The sequence below is a fragment of the Amblyomma americanum genome, chromosome 1 (assembly GCF_052857255.1).
Source record: "Amblyomma americanum isolate KBUSLIRL-KWMA chromosome 1, ASM5285725v1, whole genome shotgun sequence".
Taxonomy (NCBI): domain Eukaryota; kingdom Metazoa; phylum Arthropoda; class Arachnida; order Ixodida; family Ixodidae; genus Amblyomma; species Amblyomma americanum.
Genome location: NC_135497.1, coordinates 307,001,016 through 307,013,738, shown reverse-complemented (window position 1 = coordinate 307,013,738; position 12,723 = coordinate 307,001,016). Strand labels below are relative to the sequence as shown.

General features: G+C 43.8%; 1 pseudogene across 1 annotated transcript in view; it reads left to right on the top strand.

Annotated features, from left to right (window-relative positions):
* LOC144115331 (nuclear pore complex protein Nup133-like) overlaps positions 1-12,723 on the top strand; it is a 39,340-nt pseudogene that overhangs the window by 9,962 nt on the left and 16,655 nt on the right. The window contains exons 6-11 of the transcript XR_013311363.1: positions 239-330; positions 1,051-1,153; positions 2,992-3,054; positions 3,522-3,609; positions 10,696-10,756; positions 11,867-11,938. The product of XR_013311363.1 is annotated as a nuclear pore complex protein Nup133-like (transcript). The remainder of the gene's footprint in view (positions 1-238; positions 331-1,050; positions 1,154-2,991; positions 3,055-3,521; positions 3,610-10,695; positions 10,757-11,866; positions 11,939-12,723) is intronic.

Genomic DNA, 12,723 nt, shown 5'->3' with positions numbered 1-12,723 from the left:
ATGTATGAGTAGCAATATGAGCTTGACACCTTCAGCCTGACAGCAGTCTGCAAATTGTGCTAAGAGAGGGGGATGAACATACAATGGCTTTGATGTGTGTAACACATCTTGAGATGCAACTTTTTGCTTTAGATTTTTTTCTATTTTTATTAGAATAGGGTAACAAGTCTGTCTGTGTGTTGGCTGATGGCAGCACCATTGTGTACACACCAACATTTTATTGCTGTTTTCTCTCTAGGCACTGTGGATGTTCGTAGCTTGGGCTCACCAGCCAACAGTCCAGCCAGCTTCACGGACTTCACAGTGCTTCGTTTCTGGGAGCAGTACATAGTCAGTTGCATAGGGATTCGGCACCCCTAATGGGTAGATGTTGGGTTGCTGGTTTTGGGTCATGTTTGCTGTTTTCTATTTGCTACTTTGCTCTCGTTTGCCAGTCGTATTATTCATCCGAGAAATTCATTTTTGTGTTTTAGTGTGTGGTCTTTCTTTCTTTTCTTGTTTAACACAGTTTCATTGTTGATATTAGGAAATTGCAGCTAAAGCTGCTATTTTTAATTTTGAATAATAAAATGGGAATTAATAAAGAAGCATGCTCACATAGGCCTTGCTAGTTTCTAGGTGTACTGATCACTATTCTGGATTATCGTGCCTGAACCAATGTCTGCAGAAATTTTTCTTTTTTGCACTATTAAGGAATGGAACAGTCATTTGGAAAAGTAAGTGTACAGTGTAAATGAAAATGCAATTTTTTTTTTCCAACACTCCAACCCTTCTGCTACAACATATATGAGCAAGCGGTGCAGCCCTTGAAAAACAATATCGCAACAATTTGGTTGTGGCAATGCTATACTTCCACTGTCACTTAGCGCACATGCCGGTGGTAATTTTGCCATCATTTCGTTCGTATCTCAACAACTTTCTGTACCTCTCCATATTGCAGTGGACTTTTTGTGGCAGCAGTTTTGTGAATTTTTTCTTCCCTTAAAATAACTGGATACTGAACCACAAGTAAAAGGTTAAAATGAATTGCACTTTTTTTCTGTCTGACAGGAGAAAGATGAAGAAGCACTGCTGAGCTACAAGTTTGTCCTTCCATCAGCAATGTGCCCCTCCAGCTTTGTGTACAGTGGCACCAAAGTCTACTGTGTGATGTGTGAGTATGCAGTTGATGCATTATTCCGTCTGACAGGCTTCTGTCAGCAATAAGAAATGTGCCCATTCACTAGGCCATGTTGAATTCCTCGGCATTCTTTGGGGCAACAAGATCGTGCGCGTGCACTGAAAACAAGTTACTGGTGGCTTTTCTTCAAACTTCACGAGCAAGCTTGTGATTAACAGAAGTCTTACCTAGCAGATTTTTAGATCAAGCAAACGGCAAAAGAACTGCCAGGACGGGGCAGACGGCAAGTGCCAGAAAAGTAGCAAAGAAAGTGACTCTGGTACATTGAGTGGTGCATTTGTCCTGACAAAAAAAAAATTGGATGTGGTTTAGCTCTGGTTACATCTGGAGTGACACGATAGCCACAGCTGGCCGAGTGGAACTCGCTCAGTCGAATTGCAAAGTCAGTCTTTTGCCGCTCCGTTTCGTTGGGTTTTCCTTCTTCATCTTCGTCCCTGCCGCCGGCAGCTGCCGCACCACGTGACCGACCATGCACCATGTGACCAACCACGTGACCACATGGCGGTGCCGCCACGGTGGCCACAACACCGCCACGCTGAAGGCTCGAAATGCTAGAGTAAAGTAGCTATCGCTACAAAAAAGAAAATGGTAACAGATCAGTAATACGAATCTGATAAGGGTTATGGAAAATACTCATATCATCTAAAACGTAGAAAACCCGTCTGCAGAAGCACAAGAGATGCATTCGCGCAAGCTTATTTACATCTGATGGGCCGCGCTCCACCGCTCACTCGCAATATTGGTGATCGTTAACTCGTAGTGCGTTGGCGATGTGTGGTCTGCACGCTGCCACCCACTGCTCACTCTGCATACTGCATGTCTAGCAATAGTGGCATTGGTGATGTGCGGACAGCACTGAGTGTTCACGGATGCAGTCGCTGCTTGCACGTTCATATCTGCTGATGTAGCACGGGGGAGTGTTCGGATATTCAAAATTTTGGCCATTGTACACAACACATTCCAGCAAGGGAATTTTACAAATTTGCAGCATTCCAAAATTTATATCAACCGCAGTCGTATCATGGAAGTATCATTCCAAAATTTATATCAACCGAGATCATATCATGGAGGTTCTACTGTGCAGTAAAGCACGACATGACGCTACATCACTGGGCTATTAGCTTGTTGAGGCTGGCTAGTTGGTCTCGCTTTACGATAGACCTTTTCATAAACAGGTCAAGGAGCGCTGCCATATTGGACACTGGACTGTGGTCGTAGCACAGGAAGAGTTGGAGGACTAAGCTCCCCAACGCTTTTCGCAGAGTCCAAAAAAAAAATACGTTTTTTCCGGGGCTCGTGAAAAGGTCTATATATGGTAATATATGGTAACCTCTTGAAATAAGCTCTTTTTTTGTGAAGAGGAGGAAGAACATAACTACATGAGCACTAAATGTCAACTGATGGAATTTAATGATTTCTTGTGTGTGCCTATCCTTGCCTATGCTGATTAAAGAACACTTTTCAAAGAGTGGTGTAGAATGTTTGCATGTGTTATAATGTAGTACAAGCAGTTCGTCTTGTTCATTCTTGTTCTCTACGTTGTGTTTATGTTCACGAAGGAGGTCATTAATGCAATGACCAGTTTGTCCTACATATACTGCCATCCACTTCTGTCTCTGTTCCTTGTTTTCTGATGAGCTCCAACCTTAGAAAAGTATGAAACAATAATGCTAAGGTTCGACGGGAGTATTGAAATTAAATGTCTTCCGCTGTACAGTTAGTTAACATTGCCTGCGTGGTCTGCAGTCAATAGTGTGCTTTTGCTTGAGTGGGCAGGAAGGTTTATTTATGTTTTTATTTTTTATTTTCAGCTGACAGCGATGTGGATGACCTGGATGTTATTGAGTTCAAGAAAGACAAGCTTCTAGGATCAGGTGAGACGACAGCACCAATGAGGTACGCGAAATATTCAGTTCCAACAGCTTGGGCTGGCTTATCAGTGTAATAAAATTTGTATTGAAGTGCAAGAGCTGACCTGAATATAAACAGACTTCTGTTTCTTTTTATGGCAAGTTTTTTGTGGCTGCTACAGTTATCAAGCAACATGCCATGTCTAGATGCACACAGTAGAGCCAGTAATAGTGCTGAAAACAGCAGGAAAAGTCATGCATTTTTCTTTGTGTGTTTTCACTCTCTTCACCGTTTAACAATAGCATTGTGATTGTTGCAGGTATATGCCCTTCTATTGCAGTGCTTGCAGTGGCACCAGCTGTAAACTGTGCCACATGTGCCAAACCACATCTTCCTTTTCATTTTTTCTAAATGATGAAAATAATGACTAGATGTTTGGATGTGCCACTTCTTTTTAGCAACAGGTGCTTCTCATTCTTTTGGTTTGCAGGCTGCTATGAGGGAACACCATTGTTCTTTTCCCGTGTCAACGGCAATGTTTGCATTCGTTCAGTCCATGCACCCGCACGTGATGCAAGGTCAGTGCACCTTTGTGTGTGAAACTTTTGCTATATTTATTGTTTTCCCTCAGTTTTCTTTGATACAGAGTGAACATCACTGGGTTGACAGTGAGTTTATTTGCTCATAAGTGTTTGCAGGATGTGCGTGCTGTGCCCTCGTCGGGGCGCGCGAGCGCCCAACTGCAGGCACAAATAAAGTTTGCTCCAATCCAATCCTGCTATGGTGGCTCAGTGGCTATGTTGCTCAGCTGCTGATCCCAAGGTCACAGGATCAAATTCTAAGTGTTGCAGCCACATTTCAGTGAAAGTACCCCAGGGGTTCTAAATTAATTCTGAGCACTCTGCTATGGCATCCCTCATAGCCCATTTGTTGCTTTGTGTCGTTAAGCCCCACATACTACTAAGTAAAAGCTCATTAATTTTACACTCATTAATTGTAAAATCTGGTTAATTTGAATTGCTGGTGCGGTCTTGGCAAGCACCCATGGAAGTCTGTGGCGTTGAACGCTCTCTAATTCGGCCGTTAATTCAAGCGGGCTCCCGAGGCAGCATCCAGGAATGACTGACACAGCAAGCAGTCATTACAATAGCCCTACTCAAAACTGAGCTGCATGCTGCAGAGTTGCCCACACCCCTCTGCCATGCATGCAATGGCAGCCATGACGAAAACTGGACGACCCCGTCTCCAAGAATTGTCTGACCGTGTAGTTTTCGGCTTTCTTTGTGGAGCTTCGCGTCAAGCCTACATCGACGACGGCTATGGGCCACGCATCAGCCATCCAATCGAGCCCAATTGTTCACAGTTTTAGACGTAGATTAGCGCCGCCACAAGCTTCACTCTTTCATTTGCATGGTTCTTCTACTGCGCCAAAATTGCGCACTTGTCACACACCATTTGCTGCTTGTACACAGAAGCACGGCCACGCGTCTTATCCAGCAGCCATAGGTGAAGCCTTTTCACAGCCACTTGTGAAGCTCTACCGCTACCGCAATGCACCCTGAAGGATGCTGCAAGGGCTCTTGCCATTTTGGAGCAGTTCTGTTGTGAACGCAATAAGGTTTTAATAGAAATGCGAAAAATAGTCATTGTCGCGCTGTTCCCATCTCAAAAGGAGGCTACCATTGCCCAATTTTTTTACTAAATAAATTTGTCTTAATGCAAGTGGTTCTTGTCGGTTTTTTTCGAGGTAATTCAATAATTTGAACTTTGGATAATTCAGACATTTTTCCCGGTCCCGTGAAATTTGATTTAATGACCTTTTACTGTACTGCTATGCTTGCAGGATGTAAAGTTGTGTGCTCAGCAGTGCCACTTTTGCATTTTTAGACTTGCTCAAAGGCTTGAAATGGCTGTGTTGTGCTCATGCATTGATCTGGGCTGGCCACAAGCAACTGAATTAATGATAGAATGTATGAAAAACTTTGTGGATGCAGATGTGCATGTCACTGTGGACGATGCACCACCTACATGTTGTATCCTCATTTGGGCAGTTAGTGAAACTGGCTGCATCAAAATTGTTGATAATAGTCATTTTCAGATTTGCTTAGGTGGAGCTGCACATGCAGTTTTTCACCAAAACTGAAAACACCTGTTGTCCTTGTGGCTGCAGGGCTGATGCTTCCTTTGCATGCTGAACATGAAAGGTCTTCTCAATTTGGCTGCACTTTCTGCACCAGTTCAAGCGGTGCAGCACTCTTGCTCTTGATTTGTCAGTGCATCTAGGGCCACCTGCACTTCGGCATTTGATTTCACGTCGTGCTGCGTGAGTTCTGCACTTCTGCACTAGCCTTCTGGCGAGGTTTCTTCTTATACAAGTCAACGTTTATAGATATGCTTCAGTTTCGAAACTCTCAGCCAGAGCAGGGCGTGACTTGCTTCTAGGGAGTGTGAGAGCACTGCAGTTGATGCTTGCGTCATCGTGGCAGTCATGCGGCGTGGGCGACAGCGAGCACCTTATTGGATGCGGAGGTAGAATGCTTTGTTGTGCATCTGGCAGTTTTTTTTCTTGACTTATCATTCCATTCATGGCTTTCAGTAATGGCTAGTTGATCTCCTTCACCAGTGGATATCCATCAAGGAGAAGTTTGAAAGGTGTCATGAACAGCACGGTTAACCACGACTGCTCATGCATATGCAGCTGCTCCCTATCAGGAAGTGTTATTCTCATCAAACTTCCGAGCATTTATTTGGTGTGGTACTGTTTTATCCTCCACGCAATATATGTGATTAAGTGAAACAATGGCTTAACCTAAAAAAAATAGAGACATAATCAACGGTGATGTCAAGAAGATAAATAAGGATGCATCTGCATTGAAGAAAAAAGCCGTTCTGACGCAATTTACGATCAATCTCAGCCTAGCCATCTGTCGTTTACCTTCAGAAAGCACCGATCGCGGAAGAGGGTGGACGAAGTTTAGCAGCAAGCAGCCAGTATCATTTAATCAGTTAAGAAAGCTGAACGACAAAATTATTTTGAGAGCATTTATCTCACAGCTATTACTGAAAATGGTGCTTCCCTGCAACTTCCACTGAATTGGAAGATCTCGCAAGGTCAGATTAATTTGATCCCACTTTTAGAATCAGAGCCTGATCTTTGCGAAGTACGTTTTCATATGAAACCGATCTTCGAGAAGTGCATTTTTGTATGACACTTTAAGGAGCAGCTGTTTGTCTTTAAGAGTAGTGAGTATCATTTTTCGATCAGCTGCCTGGAATGCTAGATGAATTTACAGCCCAATTAGTTCACTTTTATTTGGTATTGCATATGCATTTTTTCTTGCAAAAGTAAGATGGCAAAAAAAGAAATTCCATGCTTGCGTCACCCCAGGGTGAGGCTGGAGCAGCCTGACATGCCCGGAGGACAAAAAGAGTGCTCGCAGGACTACCTCTCAATAGGTCCACAGTATAAATGTGTAATAAATGTGTGCTTACTTTTAATTTCAATAGCCTGAATCACTTTGGGACATTAAATCCACATAAACCAAACCAATCCTTGTACTTTTAACATTCTTATTTGTTTGCATGGTGTCACTTACTTTTAGTCAGTGCATTTGTCTATTGCGATCCTTCATTAGAAATTTTTGCATTCAAACATTGGTGCCTTGCCCAGTGCTACAGTGTTGAGTATATCATGAAGGAGTACATTGAAGAATGTTGCATCATGAGCAGCAAATTAAGCCAGGACATTGGGACTCTGAGTGCACTTAAGGGGATACGTGGGTCTTGAAATAAACATTTTTATTATTAAAGATATCATAATTAAATTGGATATGTAAATGTGTTCCTTCTTCCTAGTTTCAAAAATATAATTAGTTTCAGTATAGCTCAATTAGGTTCCATATTATAGGAAAATAACAAGCCTAATTAGTTAAATTCTTACGTGTCATTAAGACACTTTCTTTCTGCATTTTTGGTTTGGATTGAAATGAGGCTGCAGCCAAAGGCCTGCCATCTGGAGGAATGCTAATTATACTGTTGATGAAGCATATAATCTTATAAAAATGTTAAATTTTGTACAAGCACCATAATTAAGAAGTATAGTTAATGACATTGTTCACAAAATTTTAAATGTTTGACTAAGCCAAACAAAACCAGCATAGCTTCATAGTTTATTTATTTATGAATCTAGTGGTATAAGGTTAATTTAAATTGCACCATCAAATCATAATAAAAACTCCTGTAAGGCTAGTCATGTTGGCAAAAACACGAAGGTGACAACAAAATTGCATTTGAAGTGCACCCGTAAGCCATTCGGAGGTCGTTGTAGAGACCTCAAAAATAGCAGAATTCGTACGTTCCAAAAATATTTCACAGTAGGGAGTAATACAGTGGGGAAGGGGCCCAGCTTTCAAATAAAACCGAGATGGCGGCCATCAGATGGCGGCCGTGGGAACCGACAGGCACTAAGTCCTGCCGAATTTTTTCCAAAGTCACCATTTCCATGCTTCGTAGGTGCTATATATATATATATATATATATATATATATATATATATATATATATATATATATATATATATATATATATATATATATATATATATATATTTATGAAGGGAGCCAACAGTCACCGAAACCAAGGTGCATAGGGGAACGTTAATTTTTTTTAATGTGTTATGCTTATCAGCGGGATAATAATACTTAGATTAATAAATCGCTTAAAGAAAATTACTTATAAAGCAGCAGAAAAAACAACCATGCCGCCGGTGGGATCCGAACCCACGACCTCCGAATATCGCGTCCGGTGCTCTTACCAACTGAGCTACGGCGACGGCTGTCCAATCTGCTGCTCTCGTGGGAATTTATGTTTACTGGGTGTAAGCGAGCCTTGAGAGTGTTCACCAGCGCCACCCTCGACCATAGCGGCGGACGTAGCGCGTCCTGTAATACCGCGAGCGTGACGTAGAACGTCATCTAACGGCGAGGGCGGAAACTGTGCGAGAGCCCTCTTATGCTACCTATGACATCAAGACTGCCAGAACCGAGACCCTCGTTAAGCTATTCGCAGACAAGTTAAAGGAAATGAGGGGCCCGTTTGACAAATTTATGAAGGGAGCCAACAGTCACCGAAACCAAGGTGCATAGGGGAACGTTAATTTTTTTTTTAATGTGTTATGCTTATCAGCAGGATAATAATACTTAGATTAATAAATCGCTTAAAGAAAATTACTTATAAAGCAGCAGAAAAAACAACTATGCCGCCGGTGGGATCCGAACCCACGACCTCCGAATATCGCGTCCGGTGCTCTTACCAACTGAGCTACGGCGACGGCTGTCCAATCTGCTGCTCTCGTGGGAATTTATGTTTACTGGGTGTAAGCGAGCCTTGAGAGTGTTCACCAGCGCCACCCTCGACCATAGCGGCGGACGTAGCGCGTCCTGTAATACCGCGAGCGTGACGTAGAACGTCATCTAACGGCGAGGGCGGAAACTGTGCGAGAGCCCTCTTATGCTACCAACGAGGGTCTCGGTTCTGGCAGTCTTGATGTCATAGGTAGCATAAGAGGGCTCTCGCACAGTTTCCGCCCTCGCCGTTAGATGACGTTCTACGTCACGCTCGCGGTATTACAGGACGCGCTACGTCCGCCGCTATGGTCGAGGGTGGCGCTGGTGAACACTCTCAAGGCTCGCTTACACCCAGTAAACATAAATTCCCACGAGAGCAGCAGATTGGACAGCCGTCGCCGTAGCTCAGTTGGTAAGAGCACCGGACGCGATATTCGGAGGTCGTGGGTTCGGATCCCACCGGCGGCATGGTTGTTTTTTCTGCTGCTTTATAAGTAATTTTCTTTAAGCGATTTATTAATCTAAGTATTATTATCCCGCTGATAAGCATAACACATTAAAAAAAAATTGACGTTCCCCTATGCACCTTGGTTTCGGTGACTGTTGGCTCCCTTCATAAATTTGTCAAACGGGCCCCTCATTTCCTTTAACTTGTCTGCGAATAGCTTAACGAGGGTCTCGGTTCTGGCAGTCTTGATGTCATAGGTAGCATAAGAGGGCTCTCGCACAGTTTCCGCCCTCGCCGTTAGATGACGTTCTACGTCACGCTCGCGGTATTACAGGACGCGCTATTTCCGCCGCTATGGTCGAGGGTGGCGCTGGTGAACACTCTCAAGGCTCGCTTACACCCAGTAAACATAAATTCCCACGAGAGCAGCAGATTGGACAGCCGTCGCCGTAGCTCAGTTGGTAAGAGCACCGGACGCGATATTCGGAGGTCGTGGGTTCGGATCCCACCGGCGGCATGGTTTTTTTTTCTGCTGCTTTATAAGTAGTTTTCTTTAAGCGATTTATTAATCTAAGTATTATTATCCCGCTGATAAGCATAACACATTAAAAAAAAAATTAACGTTCCCCTATGCACCTTGGTTTCGGTGACTGCTGGCTCCCTTCATAAATTTGTCAAACGGGCCCCTCATTTCCTTTAACTTGTCTGCGAATAGCTTAACGAGGGTCTCGGTTCTGGCAGTCTTGATGTCATAGGTAGCATAAGAGGGCTCTCGCACAGTTTCCGCCCTCGCCGTTAGATGACGTTCTACGTCACGCTCGCGGTATAACAGGACGCGCTACGTCCGCCGCTATGGTCGAGGGTGGCGCTGGTGAACACTCTCAAGGCTCGCTTACACCCAGTAAACATAAATTCCCACGAGAGCAGCAGATTGGACAGCCGTCGCCGTAGCTCAGTTGGTAAGAGCACCGGACGCGATATTCGGAGGTCGTGGGTTCGGATCCCACCGGCGGCATGGTTGTTTTTTCTGCTGCCTGATAAGTAATTTTCTTTAAGCGATTTATTAATCTAAGTATTATTATCCCGCTGATAAGCATAACACATTAAAAAAAAAATTAACGTTCCCCTATGCACCTTGGTTTCGGTGACTGTTGGCTCCCTTCATAAATTTGTCAAACGGGCCCCTCATTTCCTTTAACTTGTCTGCGAATAGCTTAACGAGGGTCTCGGTTCTGGCAGTCTTGATGTCATAGGTAGCATAAGAGGGCTCTCGCACAGTTTCCGCCCTCGCCGTTAGATGACGTTCTACGTCACGCTCGCGGTATTACAGGACGCGCTACGTCCGCCGCTATGGTCGAGGGTGGCGCTGGTGAACACTCTCAAGGCTCGCTTACACCCAGTAAACATAAATTCCCACGAGAGCAGCAGATTGGACAGCCGTCGCCGTAGCTCAGTTGGTAAGAGCACCGGACGCGATATTCGGAGGTCGTGGGTTCGGATCCCACCGGCGGCATGGTTGTTTTTTCTGCTGCTTTATAAGTAATTTTCTTTAAGCGATTTATTAATCTAAGTATTATTATCCCGCTGATAAGCATAACACATTAAAAAAAAATTAACGTTCCCCTATGCACCTTGGTTTCGGTGACTGTTGGCTCCCTTCATAAATTTGTCAAACGGGCCCCTCATTTCCTTTAACTTGTCTGCGAATATATATATATATATATATATATATATATATATATATTAGTAGGTATTATCAGAGTGACCTTACTGCTTGTTTTATCACATATAGCTGCTTATGCACCTTTCATAAGGCGGTTACCACATAGTCCAGCCGCAAGTGCTTATAGTTTCACATGCCTTGCTTTCAGCCTTGCCGTGGAACTCATGCTGCAGTGTTCATCTTCGCTCACTGATGATGAGACGATGGAGGTGAGCAGTGCATAGCAAACTTCTTTTTTTTTGTTTTCGCTCAGTAGTATTTGCATGAGAGAAACTTGTTTAAAGCTTTGTAAGCCTGATTTAACCACAATGTGAGAGCTGTAGAATATCTTCGCCTCTAGGAAAAGTGTGCATGGACTAACACTTGATGACTGCTTCATCACTAGTCATTCAGATCATCGTTACCTTCCTTGCTAGTATAAGATATAAACCCTTTCACATTAGTGAGAGTTCCTGTAAAGACATTGAAGAAGTATTGGCAACAAATATTAAGTTTCTGTTTGTTGGTGACAACAGTGTGCCGAGGCTTAGAAATGGGAGGGTTGGAGGAGACACCCCTGGTTGAACTTTAGACAATTTATTGCAGCATCATTTTGTTCCTACTGTTTGGTTCGGTTTCCTCACTCTGTGACACAGGGCAGTACACAGAACCACCAGAGGCTGTGTGCGCTTGCAGCAGACGATGGAGCAGCAAAAGTGCAGTGGAGCAAAAGTGCCGCTGTCCTTTGACATCGCTGCATATGGAAACCCAAAATCAAAACTTTAGAAGAAAAACAGTGCTGTAATAAATTATCCAAAATGCACCGGGGCATACCCTCTGCAGTTCTGTCATTCGAAAGGCCTTCTGCACTACCATCGGCAACAAAAGGGGGACGGCTAAATATTTGAGGTCTCTACTACAAACCAGCTGGGACACATTTTGACATCTGAGCCAAGCATTTTCAGTAGTGTGCATTTGCTCTGGGGGCTCTGTGGTTGGCTGGAAATGTAGTACTCATTACTTGACTTGGTATACCTTGTGATGCAGCTGCTGTTAGTTCTGAAAGCCATCTTTATCTTTAGCTCTGCTATTTCTGAGATTTGTGAAAACATGTCATTTCGCCATAATATGTGAGATGTTTCCTGTCGTTCCGTATATATGATATTATCAATGTGAACTTACTCCTGGTCTTATCACAAATAGCTGCTTATGCACCTTTCATGAGGCTGTTACCATTGTAGTCCAGCAGCAAATGCTTATAGCTTATCCTGTGAGTGCACGAAGGTGTATACATACTTCTGTGCGACATCTCTCACTCTCGCTGTCATTGTCCATTCCAGGGGATCAGTGTTGATGAAAGAAATTTACAGAAGCTGCGTTCAGCATTCGCCTTGTTTTGCCAAAATGAGCTGGTAAGTGGATGGCAAGCGGCAAGCATTCTGTTTTTTCTACTCCAAGGGCGTAGCTAGTGAAAATTCTCATTGTACACTCTGCCACACTGCAGGATTTTCTAGTATATTGTCACGTAGTGGTGACGGCAGTCGAAGGAGCGATGAAGACAGACAAAAGGTCTTCTAAAAGAAAACTGTTTATTGGGCTGACTTGTGCTCACAATGGACTGAATCACTCAGCGGCGGCGAAGCGACAAGCGTGCTCGGCGGTTGTCGAACAGAATGCCCGCCGCTGTCAGCCGTGGTCAATTTAAAGCTGATAGTAAACTTTCGAGATAAAGCGTGCAAAGTTACTAGAACATTCCGGAACAACATAGAATCAGCTCTGCCTGGCTGCTATCAATCGAGATAAATCTAGTTGCATCTTGCGTCGCAAACAAAGCGATAAAGTGGTGTGGCGGCAGATTTAAAGAACGAAAAAACACTGCAAATATTCATGGCATTACTCCCCTCTCAAAGAAGCATCCACCCGATGCAGTGAAACAAATAATGCGACTAGTAACAGATAAAACGGATCTTGGGAAAAAAGAGTATGGAAATGCAGCGTCCTTGAGCGCGCATAATGTGGCTTCAGACGGACTATATGGGCAACTTCTGGTCGTACGCGGCGTCGCTGGGATGCAGTCATTGCATCAGGGATGACTTCATAATCCAGTTCACCTAGCCGACGAAGAGCCTTGTACGGGCCGAAATAGCGGTGCAAAAGCTTTTCACTCAATCCACGGCAGCGAATGGGCATCCAAACC